Consider the following 16169-nt stretch of genomic DNA (forward strand, 5'->3'; position numbering starts at 1 on the left):
ACGTGCGAACCACTTGGGCGTTTTTCAGCAAAACAAATATCGACCGATTATTCTCCTGAAACGCGTCTCATCAGGAGAAAACCAATCGAATTCGGTAAAACGGAATCTTTGGCTCTTCAGCTGTGGTACAACAAGCTGTGCATTGACAAGGAATGTCACATATATGACGCTGTGTCCGATAGTGTTTATGAAATCCTTTTGACCAATAGCACTTTTTTTGCCCCAACCATCAATATTCCGGGCGAATGTATCATGTGAAACCGCGTATTCATCATAGTAAACTAGGATTGGCAGTGGCGCGCAAACTAGGCGTATTAATCTTTCAATGCTTTTTACTAACTTTCGCAGTATTATCAATAAACGAGATGAACGTAATTATATTATTGGATCCAGTGATGTTGGTATTGTAATGTGAACTTAAACTTGGTTATCGGCGAAGGTTCAGACCAGGGAAATATTTTATGGTCCAAAATGCTTCAAAGTGTACTGTTGTGTTACTTCAGAAGTGAAGGTTGTGTACAGATTGCTGTTGCTGAAGCTCTTAATTCGTTTAGTGTACATTTATCTTGTGAACTGAAAATTACTTGTGTGTGTAATGAATCTTAAAAGGTACATTCGTAGTATGTGTTATCGCCCCCCTCAGCGTAGAACTAGTTTTGTAGGCAAGCGGCATGATGCTCTTAATGTTGTGGTAACTTGTTTGCCCGATTCCACTATTTTTCGTTTTGGTGATTTTAATTTCCCCAGTATCGCCTGACCAGATGAACACCCACTTTGAATTTACCTTCATCCCAATCTGATGACCTCCTCAATATCTGTTCTGATTGCAACCTTGGTCAGCTAGTAAAAAACTTAACAAGAATTACAGCTGACTGTTTAAGTATACTTTATCTAGTCTTAACTAACTGACCTGATCTTGTTTCAAAGATTTATTTGTCCGATCATAGCGATTACACAGTCCTGCACTTTTTGTTTCAATGTGCAAAGAGCGAAATTTATACAAACACAAGTGTAATGAAGGATTACAGTAAAGCGACTTTTTCGCCTTTTAATGATGAACTTCGCACATTCATTGATATATTTTTGCTGTCATTTGACCAGCTGACGGTGCAATTCAATTGGAATTTATTTAAAGAAACCGTCACAAGCCTTACGAATATGTACATCCCGTGCTGTGTGATTAAATGCGATGTACAATTACCGTGGTATAACTTAACTCTAAAGCGACTATCAAATAAAATGAAACATGTGTTCCGTATGGCGAAAGTATCGTAATGTGAATGTCCTTGGGAAACCGACAAACTCGCTGCCGTAAACTACAAGAATGCTGTTACTTAGGCGAAACTTACTTTTTACTACTAGGTTACCCTAATAACTAATGGAAATCCCGAAATAGTTTTGGAATACTGTAAGCCGTAAGGAAACCTGTTCGGTATAACTAACCGACGAGGAAGGCGAGCTGGTGCCTAACGATGTTTGTGCTAGTTGACCAAACAACACGTTTTCCAAGGCCTTTTCTGCTATTGGAAACGATGCTAGTTCTAACATTGAGTCACCTATCTCCCAGTGTTCGCAGAAATATTTAATTATGTAGGTATAATTAATCTAATTTATTCTTTTAAGCTGTCCTCGTCTGCTGGTGTTGATAAAATCTATTCCCAATTCATTAAAGAACTAAAATATTCTCCTTTATAATTCTGGCAAAACCCTTTCAGCACTCTTCAGATGTTTCATCTATTTCTGAGGAGGGGAAGGTGGGGAGGGTGGTGCCTCTACATAAGGACGGGTCTTAAGCATTCACTCAATAACTTCCGTCCAATATCTCTAACGTGCGTTCCTTCCAAACGTTTAGAGGATATTATTCACTTGAAACTTGTCAAATTCTTTGACTCAACACCTTTATAACCCATATCAGCACGGCTTTCGGAAATCATTTTCTTGCGTAACGTAAATTTTACATTTCACTCATAATCTGCATATCATTCTGGACCGTAGGTCACAGGTGGACAGAGCATTCGCTGATTTTATTGAAGCTTTCGATATAGACTGTCATTAAAATTGCTCTTAGAGCTAACTAAACTTCAACTCGTTTTTCACATCATCGCTCACAATTTATATAGCCAATGCCTGTACTTCTTTTTATACCCGGTTAATTCAGGTTCAGTTCTATGACCAGTACTCTTTTTCATACATATTAACAATCTACCAGCCTGCATCTCCTCCTCTTTGTGTATTTTCCGAAGATTGCGTAGTTTACCGAGAAATATTAACCGATAATAGACATCAGACTTAGGCACTCTGATCTAATTTCAGTAAGTGACTGGTGCCGCACATGGTTAATGGAACGAAGCATCACCAAGTGCAAGTCAATGCGCGTATCACGTCGTAACAGAGTTTCACCTGTTTACTGCCTTAAGACCATGCGAGTGCAATCCGTACAAATGTTTAAACATCTAGGTCTTCATATATCGTCTGACCTGCCGTGGAACATGCATAAAGTATACGTAATTAACAATTTTCAACGAATGCTCCTCTTTCTAAGGAGAAATGTTAGTTCTGTTTCTTCATCCCTTAAGCTTCTCCTCTATAAATCACTCGTTTGATTTGAAGCTTGAGTACGCGGCCTCCACCTGGGGCCCCGGCATTGAGTACATCATTTAATCATTCGAATGGATTAAGAAAGAAATTTCACGTTTTAGTCTTTCTTAATTATTATCGCGCTCATGTTGTAACCTCAGTAAAGCTGTCATTATCCTCGCATAATCTTGCTTTACGCGGTAAACGTTCTCGCTTCTCTCTTTTTTTAAAATTTATTATCGTTCTGCCCTGCGTAAAAACTTTCTAACAGCCCCGTCATATATCTCCCGTCGATTAGATAATTAACATAAGGTTGGCGTCCTGCCTTGCAACACGAATGATTTTTTCTATTCGTTCATCCCTCGCACTTTGGTGGAATGAAACCACATCCTCACCATATGGCAACCTTACCTGACTCAATTCCATTAAAAAATGACGTTTTTCTTTTTTCTTTTTTTGCTTTATGAGTGTCCATTCTTTGCCATTTTGTTCGTTTCTGTGTTTACCACTCCACCCTGTGATGTCTTTTAATTCTTTTCGGTAACTAAATAATTAAAGGAATGAATAAACAAATAAATAAAATGTAAATCCGACAACCCTCTCCATGTTTCGACAACGGGGAAGGAGTTGCAGCTGAAGCGATGTTATCGAAAACCGCCTTGCTATCGGGAAACGAGGCCATGGTTAAGAAACAGGTGACTAAGTGCTGCTCTACATATAAGGTCCAGGTACCCTCTGAGACCAGATCAACCCCAGCGACAACATGACTTGTCTCACGGATAGTGGTTTGTCTTCTCTACTAACCAAGAGAAGCGGTTGAGGACCATTCGCATGGTCCTCAACACCCATGCGCTGCTTTAACTTTTTGATGCGACTGGAGAGTGCTATGGGAGCTAAGAATTACAAAGGCAGGACTGGTTTGCCTGTATTCAAAAGCGGAACAAGCCAGGTCATATTGCAAGCTTCAGGGAGCTATTATGAGTTTTACGAAATGTCAAAAAGGCTTCTCTAGGATCTTTGTTCTTAGATTAAGCAGCGCCTCATGTGTGACTGTTATGTATGACGCAACGGGCGCGGGGACTAAGCGCGCACGTTGGCGAGCAGTGTGCTCGAGCGTGTGTTCCTGACGCCATCGGACGAAAGACCTACCGGGCAGAACACCAAATCAACTCAGCGGGGATTCAGGCCACAGACGACAAGGTGAGGGCAATCAAGGAATTGCCCGAACCGACTTCCAAAGTCACTCTACAGTCATTCCTTTGAATGCTTGCATTTTACAATCGATTCTTGAAAACAGAGCCACGGTGGCTTGTGCACTATACAAGCTGCTAGAAAAGAACGTTCCCTGGAGATCGGGAAAACAGCATGCTGCTGCTTTCAAGAACCTCAAGATGTTGGTATAAGACAAAACAACTCTGGTCCTCTACGATGACACAAAGCAGCTTATTTTGTCTTGTGATGCTTCACCGTACGGCGTGAGAGCAGTCCTGGCTCAGGAAGATCAAGAAGGCAGGAAAGCTCTCGTCGCGTTCGCATCGAGGACACTGGGCGGGTTAATTAACGAAAATTCGTTAATTAACTTTTTAATTAGTGGAAATAGACATATGGTTTCAATTAGAAACTTGTAAAGCATCGTCGAAAACCACTAAATCAACTATTTTTGGAAGGATATAACGCCGGGGAAGCATTTTACGGCGTTCTGTAAAAGCGTTCCATTTGGACGCATATCTAGATTTTTGTTTCTTATCGGAGCGCATCACCGCGCCCACGGTCCTGCTCCCCAGTGGCTGAGATGCGAAAGAAACCGAAATCTAGAAACGCGTCCATATGGAGCGTTTTTACAGAACGCCGTAAAATGCTGCCCCGGCGTTATATCTTGCTAAACATTGCTGATTTAGGGGTTTTCGATGATGCTCAGGAAGTTTCTAACTGAAATCATATGTTTATTTTCAGTAATTAAAAAGTTCATTAACAAATTTTAAATAATTCGCCGACTTATCGTTAAGATTACCCACCTACATAATGTCCACCTGGCCGTATAACCCACCTGCACAAACCGCATTAGTGTAGCTTTCACGGTATTTTTTAAACAAATGTGTAAGAATAAAAAAAAAAAACAGCCTGTTTATGTATGTATATATATATATATATATATATATATATGAGTGGTGTAGACAAGGCCGCGCTCGGCTCCTTATCTACTATACTTGGTATCTTGAATATTGGATCTAGAATATTCGGGAATGGAACTAGACTGACTCGGCGAGGTCATGTAGCTTCCTTTATTTTGTACACTCGGAGTAAGAACAAACTCGGATCCTCTAGAAGCACGGAGAGGCTTGCCTTCTCGGTCATGGACCTGGCGATGTATAGGGTGTCCAAAGTCGCCAGGCGGGTCTGAAATGGACCGTACAAGGTGTATTTCACAGGTATGTTTTTTCTTGTGAAAAAACAAAGCGTAGTCCTCTTTCTATAAAAACTTGAGCGAAAAAACTTGCCAGGGTCAAAGGCTGGCGACGACAAAGACGACCAAGTCGAGTTGCGGGGTGCGTTTGGCGCTCGTATTGATTGATGGCATCGGGAGCAGCGTCGCAAGGTGTAGCCGACGAGCGAAAGAGAGCAGACGATACGCGGACGAAATCCGTTTGCAGCAACAACAACGCCATTGTTATGAAAAACACGTTTCTTTAAAACTTGAAATATTGCTTTAATTGTCCGCACTGATTTTTAACCAACCATGCATTACAAGAAAAAAAGTTAAATTAATTTTAATAAACCATGGTGGTCGCGAACACTCTAGATGAGAAGGTAGCGCCATCTATCAATACGAGTTCAAAATGCTCCCTGCAACTCGACTAGGACGTCTGCGTAACCTCCGCGGTTTATTTTGGCAAGTTTCTTGGCCTAATTTTTCACACAAAGGGAGCTACACTTTCTAATTTTACAAGAAGATACCGACCTGTGAAATACACTTTTGACGAAAAGTTTAGAGTGCAACGTGCACGCGCCGATTTTTACGGTCCACTTTAGATCGAGCAGGGTGACTTGGGACACCCTATATATAACGGGTTCGGTGGCGTGGGACGAAGGCGTGGGTGAAATGCGACAGAGAACCTCTGTACACAACAAAAGCGGATTGATTGATTTCGATGTTTTGGCCGAAGTCCGGCCTTCGACAGAGGTAGTGTTACATTCGAATAGGGGGGAAGGGGGGGGGGGGTATTTATACAAAACTATTGGAATGAATAATATTTTAAACAGGAGTTGTACGGTATGAGGTTTGTAGATGGGGATTCGGGTGTGCCCCCGATACAGGAGTCTATAGTTCAAACTGGAGGGAATGACTATAGGAGCTTGTGGAAACGGGTCAGGTGTAACACGCGGGTCGGGTGGGGCTCGCGGGTCGGGTGGGGCCAACTGTTGTTCTAACTTCTAGGCGAGACAGGCATCGTCAGTATCTGCCAATGTTCCGAGACGGACATTACAAACGAAGCTTGAGCGACATCCACCAGGTGCCATTTGCGAATCGCGTAATTCGTTCTGAAATTTCTTTTCACGTCTTTTTCCACAAGAGATTAGGGTGTCCGATGTGATACAGCTCACTTGAACACGTACGAGCCAAAAAATAAACGCCGAAATTTCGTTCAACATCATTTTAAGGTCGAAGAGCAATGTACATAGTGCACTTTAATTTTTAATAAATTCCTAGAAGAATTATATGAGAAGAACCACAACGCAAAGCGTTAGATCTCTGGTCTCTGTCGGAACCTAAGACGGCAGCGGGTTTTGCAGAAGTATTCATGTATTATTTGTTATGTTAAAACGTTACCATCGTTTAGAGTGGCAATTGTCCGAAGAAAAATTTCCTGTTGTGATCTCACCAGAGCTGAAAGTCATTAAAGATCCTACCATCTTTTCCATCCCTTATAACCTTTCGTCGCCTGCGGGTTTTCCTGATAAGGTCAGCATTTTTATTCACCCGCGAAAAAGCGATTGCTCGCAAGGATGATTCGTATTTGGCGCCATGAAATGGAGATTTTCTTATAGCTAGATCTTGTATATCTCTTCACAAGTCTTTCGACACAGCCGTTCGCTTGGAACTGTTGATATTTAGTCCAGGGCCTCTAAACTCGTCAAACACAAAGTTATGGCCTAAGTTGACGGAGTGCACCGATTGACCTATCACGACGATGACTTCGCGTTTTTTTCGCCAACGTCCGATAGGCGCGTTTCGCGTATTTGCGGTTCAAACTTTGTATTTGACGAGTAATGGCCCCTGGAAACGCTCCTTCCGTGTTCGCAAATGGTGTTCAGGCGCCAAGTTATGTCCAGAATGTCAGAGTCTGACCAGGACGGCTGTAGATGATGAATGCAACTGAAATTTCACTGCGTCACGTAATACTAAGTTTTAGTGTAGTGACGGCAAAGAGATTGAGGATCTTCCTAGGACTTGAGGGTACACCCCGAACTCTGAGCCACCACCGACGTACGGTTCGAAACAGCAGCGTCGAGAAAGTTTCGTCGCCGTTCTGTCGGGCTTGTCCGCTAGGAGATCTGCTGTCTATTCTTTGGAGACCCAAATAATGTTACTGCCCTACGTAGTGGCCATGCGTCGGCAACAAAAGAAATCCAGTGTACTGATGCGAACGAAGGGGATTATCTAAGATAGGACGAATATGTAATGTCGTAGTTTGTATTGCGGCTTGTATCGTTATTTTCAAAACGACATTGATAAATATTTTTCATACAGCGTTAACGGCGGAGTGGTGAAACCAGAGCGTAGAGCGTAATTAATATTTTAGATGTAATCCAAAAAAAATTGTAAATTATGGTGGGAATGACTTTTTGGGTCTTTAAAATGTATCTTTAAAAATTCGTCAAAGCTGCAATAATTTAGTTTGCGCTGGTGAGTTATATGGCCACCGGAGGAAGTGGGCAGGAGCGTAATTTAGAGGGCTAATTGTAACGATAAAAAAGCTAGTTAACTAAAATGTGTAAATATAAACTTACGGACCGTTATCAAGAACAGCCAATTCCGTGAATATTAGAAAATAAATAAGAAATCTGATGCGCGCGAGAAGCGCAGTCATGCGCTAAGTTTACTAATGTGCTATTTAATCTAAAATATTTTAAATCACCGATTTTAGTTAATTATCCATCTTGTCGGGACGAATAGCTCCTAGAGTAGTTGCCCTTCACCATACAGCTCACATGCACAAACCGGACTAAAATAGCTTTCGCGTTTTTTTTAATAGGTCCCTAAAGGCTAAACAAAATATTATATGTATAAAAGTACCTGTTCATGAGCATTATTCGAGCGTAAAACAAATCCTATAAATAAGCGGATGAAGGCTGTGCAATAAAAGTTTTCACAAAGATGCCTTTACGTAGTTTATTTTTTATAATACATTTTATGTTTGTAGGTTTCAGAAACGAAAAAAATGAAAGCCTAAAACATCCTGTTATCCTATACTCAGGGAAAAAAAGTTTGGCGTTCCTACCGACAGGCGGTATACAGTAGAAGCTCCGATTTGGCAGATCTGCTTTCGGGTGTTCATCTGAAAAAACCTTTTACGTTTTTGTTCTATGTTCCGCCATCTGCGAATTGCAGCGTCAACCAGACGGCTTGTTTCCGTTTCCCTCCCTGTGCATAGGTATAGCAAGAGTTATTTTGTCCTGAAAGATAGATTAGGAGAAAACGTATCTGTTCCTGAGCGCTACTCAAGCGTAAAAATAAATTTCGTATAAATCAGTCAATGTAGAGAGTGGAATAAAGCTTTCCACAAAGATGCCTTTATGTTGTGCATTTATCATTATCAATTTCCTAAATGTACTTTTTTTTTTGTTTAATATTGCCAACGTGAAACATTTTGTTATCCTAAGCTCAGGGAGGACAACCCTCGGCGCGGCTACTCAAAGGGTATGCAGCAAACGCTCGGATCTGTTTTTGTGTGTATCTCAAATAGGCATCGAAGTTTTTGTTTCATGTTGTGTCATCTGCGAGTATCAGCGTCAACCAGACGGTTTGTTTCCGTTTCCCTCCCTGTACACAGGAATAGCAGTTCTTTCGCCTTGAACGTTTTTCTTCCATACACCTTCGGTCGTAATATGTGAGCAATATAAACGCCTCACTTAAAGGCACCTTTGTCAAACGTTTCATGGCACATAGTTTACTTGCTTATTCATGTTGTTGTCTTTACGCCCGAACGGCTCTCGGCAATTTTCTGCATTTACACTTCAGCCATGGTCCGCCCGTTGACGTAGAGCAGGGGAGAAGCATATCACTGGCGTACTAAATGCGAACTGGAATGAAAAACACACGCAGACACACACACAAATGACAGCGTGCTGCCGCTTTGTTCTAAGGGTACTAACAAAAGTTAGAGCAATTTCGTTTTTTTAAAGGATTAGTGGTGGGTGTCTCGCACGGCGGACAGTTTGTTTGCTTGTTCCTCTCCTTTGCCAATATCAAATGGGTCACCTGATACTTTTTGAAAAACGCATTGGAGGCACAATTGTTTATGACAATTAGGTTTAACATCAGAGCTTAATATTCTGCTTGACAAGATGATTATTTTAAGCTCAATTGATGTCGGCTTATATCTCTTTTCAATGCACCAAAGGCGCCCAATGATATCTGACAAAAACAACTGGAATAGGTCCGAAGGGCAGTTGGACAGCTGGGTTCTCAAAACAAAAGGTGTCTTAAAATATATACATAAATAAATAGAAACACGATACAAACGCATTAAAAGAACAAAAAAAAGCAACTACGGACCTTACTTTATAAACTCGTTAAACAAAAAACAAATAACAACATGCTATTTTTAAAAGCATCATTTCATATTATCTTAATTATATAAGCTTTTACAATTAAATAACGATTGAGGATTCATGAGAATCTTCAGTTGTGCAAGTCATTATTAGAGGTTTCTCCAAATGGCTAGTACTAATTAAATACGGATGCTCTGCTAAATAGGACACATAACACAAAAAGAAAATTTGTAATTGTGCAAACCCCACGCAAGAATTGTAATGACAAAGCATATGCTCTCAACTTTCACATTTTTTTTAATCTATACAAATATAGCGTAGTAGTCATTTGAATAATAAACGAATTTTTATTTGGCCAGTACATTTTTGGAAAACAAGACTAAAATATTTTATTTATAACTGAAGAGCAAGTCGTAGCTTTGACATCTTATTTCAAATTGAAGTAAAGTGCAGCGAAGGTCAAAATTTTAATTGGCATTTTGTTAAAAAGGTAATCAATATCATCCCCAACATGGGTCCTGAGAAAATAATGTCATGCCCTGCCGGACGAATTTAATTTATATAAAACTAAACGTAATGACGCAATCAAGAAGGGCAACCTTGTTTTCTGGTTAATGATTGGTTTTTGTTTGTGTGTTGATCCCACGTGATTTGCTTTAAAACAAATAGGAAAACAAAAACAAGCTAACGACGAAATTTATTTTTACTAATCTATTTATTCTGCTTTCTTCTTTCAGTGTAAAGGAACCTGCGCAAATGCGCAAACATTACATTACAATCCAACTCGCTTTAAATAAATTGCTCAAGTCAATGTTGCAGGATACGGCATAATTTACCACAAAGTAGTTAAAAATGTAACCGATTTCAATTACAATCACTTTAATGTAAAATGCAACTGATCACAATAATTAATTACTGCATCACGAAAGTTATGAGAAAATGACCAGAAAGTAATTGATTACTTTTAACGTTACTTTTTTACTCTGTATCACGAAATAAAAAAAAAATGCGTACATATGTTCAAAGTGGTTATATATTATTTCTTTTTGTCTTTTTTTTGGAAGATGTACTTAAAGGGGGGGGGGGGTCTTTATCGTGCCTATTTGAGGCTCATACAGAAGACGGTCGTCTACACCGCGGCCTACCCGGATCGTAACAACCCGTACAGTCGACTCGAGGCACTCTCGACAGCGCGAGGCACTCTCGATGAGCGCGCTGACATTTTAGTATTTTGTTTTTAGTTGTTTAGAGGTAAGAAAAGGTGTCCAACGTTGTAGCAACGACGACTGACATCGGGCACTGAGTTTTTTACGTAGAAAAATAAACTCAATAATTTCAGCTCTTTCGGAACTATACAGTTGATTATTTATAATTGATTACAGCAAAATAGGGATTAAATTAGTAGTAACGTTACCGCATAAAAAACGTAACTTAGGCGTTGAGAAGTTACAATAAAATGCAGTTGATTACAAATAATCAGTTTCCTATAACTCAATACGTACTGTACGAGTCAGGCTGAAAGAAACGGCTCGTTGCCGACTGTTGTTTTATGAATATATCCAAGATATAGATTGCCTATATCAAAACTTGCAGTTGAATTTCAAATTTTTTTAAACAATCTTGGGACGCCTTTTTTATTTAATAATCAACTTCACAATTTTTATAAGTTTGATTGCCACGCCTAGCAGTATAATTTAGAGTTTAAATGCCGATATTCCAGATGAGTACGGCATCAGTTGAAAATTACGAATTTTTCATAGGCTTTTATGACGCAAAGAAACGGTATACAAACAAATCTTCAGACAGCCCTATATTCTCGTTTTTTCTCGGAAGTAATCTTTTGTGTTTCCACTGAGAAGCATGTGTTTGCACGCGAGTTTAACAAACCATCTTGTCAATAGTACATGGCGATCTTGAGCTGACATTATTGAGGGGTTAAGGAGGAGATTGATTACGCTTTAGCCAATACAAGCATATACAAAACATGAAAAGAAAAATTAAATGTCGCAGGAATGGAAGAAGAATGATATCGCATGTGTTTTGCATTTTAAAAATAACTAACATAAGACGTGATAAAAAATCATATCTATCGTCCAATCGGCGACTACATATATAACTAAGAAACAGCGAATTTTTAGCTGTTCCTTATGAGCGTCCTAATTATACCAGAAGAATACATTCGACTATGAATCCCATACAAGGATACGAACATGTACCTTCGCCTCGCCATTATTGTTTTATAGAAGGGTACACCAGGACGCCGCGCATTAAAAAAAATAATAATCTCAATATCGAGTTTTGACTTGGAAAAGTTTTGAGTGTTTCTCTTCCTTTTAGTTGATATTCTCGACATGTTCGCCTCCGAACTTTTGAACTTGTTACTTAACTCCATGGCCATAGCCACAAGACCCTCGAGGAGATCCTAGGATACTCGCAAGGTCATGTACACGACGGGCGAATAATTGCCCTCAAGGCGCCAACTGTTTAATCGATCCGTTTCGTGGCGAATGTGTATTTGCTTGGTCCGATCATCGAGTGACCGCTAATTTTCGCTTCTCCTTCCGTTTACCTCTCCCGTCAGATTACGTGCGTGACGAAGTCAGACGCAGGGCCGGTCTGGTGGTCGAATTCATGACGACGCCCATTCATCCATCACTGAGTCGGAACCGCGCCAGCCGGGGTCGCCTCTGCGGTCGTCCGTGCGTCGACGATCGTGTCGGGTCACGCAGATTTACGGATAGCGCTATCCGCAATATCTCGGTTGTTTAAAAGTCGACTCGACACTCGCATCGTACACCGTCAAGTCAAAGCTTCATATTTTTTACTAACCGAGACTGTTGATGAACGTGCGAGCAAAGTCAAGAACAAGGGAAAAGAAAACAGGGTGCAACGACGCTGTCACTAATTGAAAAAAAAAAAAGAAGCTCGAGGACGTATAGCATACATCTCAGGAAACGACCAATTCTAGGCTCCTCAAAGGGGCAGTGCAACAAGATTTTGATAGAATGTTTTTTTACTTGGCATCAGCTGCATGGGGATGGTGGGACGCAAGTATACCAGTAAGTATCCCCACTGACAAATACATTTTTCCGTCGCGGTATAACTCTATAAAAACAATTGTGTGTATGTTTATGCAGCAGGAAGTTAGCCAGCCTCAATAGCCGTTTGGCGTCTCCGCCGCTAACCTGGGGTTAGCGGCGGAAACAACTGAGACACACAGAAAGCCTCCATATTCCAAGAACATATACGAATTATGGATTGCGACAACGGAAGTATTATGTTCCCAAATATCTTAATGACATCCCGGACAATTTATTAACTTTGCAATCCATATCGTCGGTAAAAAAAGAAATGAAGAAATTGTGCAAACTCACTAAGGACAGCTAGAGTCTAAACCTTTGCAAATTTTAATGTACTGGTGGGTAAGCATGTGATTACCTTTATATAAACAAAACCACCACGTGAAACCTCACGGGGACGGATCATAACATAACTAAAGATGTACTCGATGGTAGAGTTATGTCACCTTGTTTGCAGGGTCAGAGTCGACTTTGTTCGTTATTCTTTGCTAATGATTCGGATTGGTACCTTTGTTGAACTTTGATTCTTTTTGGTTGTTGTCGCCTTGTTTTTTTTTTTTTTTTTTTTTTTTTAATGTTTGCTTGTATTTATAAGAACATAACGAAAATATATACGCGATGTTCTGAGAAATGTTGCCTTGTTCTACAACGTCGGAGTAATCCTGTTTGTTATTCTCGGTTAATTGTCTTTTGTATGATACATTGGTGAAATTTGATGATTTGATGGTTGTTGTTGCCTCGTTGTATTTCAATGGATTGTATTTTTTTTTTGTTTTTTTTTTGTTCTGCCCGTTTTTCACACACAAGCACGGAAGTGCTTTAGTGAAACGGAATACATTGTATGAATTTATGAAACCTGCAATAAAAATATTATTATTATTATTATTATTATTAAAAAAACAACTTAACCTGCACCATGCAGTGGTGGACACGGCCGCACGCAGGTACGAATGCTCATCTTGATAGACACGGGCGGGACAGAGGATATAACCCAGGTCTCTGGGGTTCTGCAGTACGAGGTTTTGGTCCACGTGCTCATTGCAGTGGTCACTGCAGCCGCTGGGATGTCTTCATCGAAGTAAAGTTTGATCAAGGAGTCAACAATTTACCAGGTAGTCTGACCAAAATTGTCCAGGAATAGCAGAAAATATTCCCCGGATAGACAATTTCGGGGTAGCTTTACGTTTGGGGTAAACTGTGCATGACGTCATGAAATAGTAAACCAAACCGCTGGATGAAAAAACGTTCAGCCTTTCCACTCTCGTGAAGGAGGCAGACCAGCGGAGCTGTACTCGAAATACTGCCGCAACGTGCCCGCGCCCGTTTCCCGCTTCTTCTGGTCCGACACGCCGCCGATCATGGATACGTCTCCGGCGAACCAGAGTCGGTCGCACACGGCGCACGTGACGCCAAACGGGTAATCCACGAACTCCACTCCTCGCCGTCGCGCCAGGTAACTGTTCAGCCGGCGTGAAGTGCAGTCGTCGCCGGGCCTCGCGCTTGCGCTTGGCCTCCGTGGCACGATCGCCGTCCGTGGCGTTGGCCCGCCGGCGCCCTTTACATCGCCGGTTCTGTTCTCGGCGGAGGCTTTCCAGGCGAGCGATGTGCTCTTCTTTGGCAAGGGAGTCTGAAGTGCTCGACGCAGTGGAAGTTGAGGCGACAGCGGCTTTGCGGCGGTTACGGACCCATTCGCGCTGCTGCGTACGTCGCCGCTCTTTTTGCAGCCAGTCTTCTTTCCCCGAAAGGGCGCGCGGCCAAACCATGCTAAGTCCAAACTGAAACTGATAAGAGCGTAGGAAACAGCGCGCAAAACAGACGAGGACGAAGAAACACACGCGACGAGCGCTGCGCTCGTTACGTGCTTCTTCTTTGTCGTCGTCTGTTTTTCGCGCTGTTTCCTACGATGTATTCCCAAAAACGCGCCGGACTATCCATTCTTCTATGATAGCTGGAAAGGTTGCCGCGATCTACGACCGACTGCGGCAGCCAGACTGGTTGTGTGCTTGCCGCCGTCGCTTATAAATGGCGGTAGCTGTCCAGGTAGGTTTGTGTCGACGGGCGTTTGTTACCGGACACGATTCTGGGGAACCTAGCCCTTAACAGCTCCGCTGTAAAACCAGCTAGCTTTAAAAAGAAAGTATTATGCTTCCCGCCTTTTGTAATAAATTACACGAGCCGCAAAGGGCCAATGAGACGTTTACGAACCAGAAGCATACTCCTGAAACCAACAACCCCGTGGGACTAGAGCAAGCGAGATTTTACCACACCTGCACACCCAGACAAACGCAGCCACCCAAAAGGCACCTCCTCGTTAGCTTCAAGCAATGGTCGAGGGGACCATTCTCTTTCGCTTTCTATCCAACCTCTCACCAACAAACAATTTTTAATACATCTTTTAACTCTAGAGAGTGGAGTAATAGAACAGGACAACACGAATTTTCGTGTTGTACTGTTCTTTTGTTTTCCCACTCTCCAGGAATAAAAATAATGTCAGTACTTAACCAGCTCGTTTGCGTCTTTCCAATAATTCTCCCTCACGCCCGAATCTGGGATCCTAAACCGGGAATGCGGAATTGGGATGACCAGTCTCCCTTTCCAGGGTTCCAGTTGCGCAACGAATTGCGGCCACCTGAGAACGTGCCCCAAGCTGGTGAGCAACATGCAATGCGTCTCTCAAAACGAGGCGAACCCGAGGTTGGAGAAGAAAGAGAATTGTTGCCATAGGAACACCCACAGACGCCGAAAAAGCAGGCCTAGTGAGCGCTCGTACGACTTTCAAAAAAACACTTTGCTCTGGAAAAATTCCTCTGCTTCCCCCGACGTCTTGTACGGCGACAAGCGCACATTCAAGACGAGCCTAATTCTTTCATTTTTGTTTTTCGGTGTACACGTGTTTGTTTTTGGGCAGTTCCGATGTACATGCATGTTTCGGTTCCTTGAAGGAATAGTGAGGATTGGTTTGAAATTAAAATTAATCTGGTCAAATATTGTTCGGATGGGCCGAAAACAAGAATGGAGAAACTCCAACGCGTCCAGTTTTTTTTCCTTAGTTAATGGAGAGCTGTACATTTTGTAGACGCAATGAACCTTTGGCATTCCTATTCAGAACTCATTTAAATCACTCGGAATATGGAATCGGACTACGGACAGATCAGAAGCGAATTCATGACGTGCTCGTTTTTAATTCTTGTGTTTGTAACCTCAAATGACAGACATATGTCCTTGTTTTTCTGACGTTGCACATGAGTCGAGATCCACCAGGAATGTTTTAAGTTTTCGTGGTCATTAAGATGAGGCACCCTAACTTCGCTTTGTGAAACCAAGCTTCTCGACATAATACCCTCATATTTAAATATATCAGGGCCGGCATTAGAGCAGCAACCGCCCTGGGCAAACTGCCGCCGCGGCGCCCCCCCGCCCCCCCCCCCCCCTCTTCCCCCTATTTTCGCACCCAACAGCACGTTGTAAGTAAACATGCCGCAGTGACCCAGCGCCAATGGTCGCGATTTTTCCGTTGTCAGTCGAGAAACACATCCTAAAAAGAAACGACGTTCGCGAGTATTAAGACTTTGGTCGGCGCCGTGAACACTTCAAAATACATTTAATTCTCAGATTAATCAAATTTCAGCTGTGGATCTCCCATAGCAAGCTAACATCTGATGAAAAGAGAAAACAAAAGCACAAGTTAACCATGTCAAATATCCTAGAAAGGAACCTTCCAAGCCTTCAACATCGCAA

Source organism: Ixodes scapularis, unplaced genomic scaffold, assembly GCF_016920785.2.
Source record: "Ixodes scapularis isolate PalLabHiFi unplaced genomic scaffold, ASM1692078v2 PGA_scaffold0__279_contigs__length_252992795, whole genome shotgun sequence".
NCBI classification, from domain to species: domain Eukaryota; kingdom Metazoa; phylum Arthropoda; class Arachnida; order Ixodida; family Ixodidae; genus Ixodes; species Ixodes scapularis.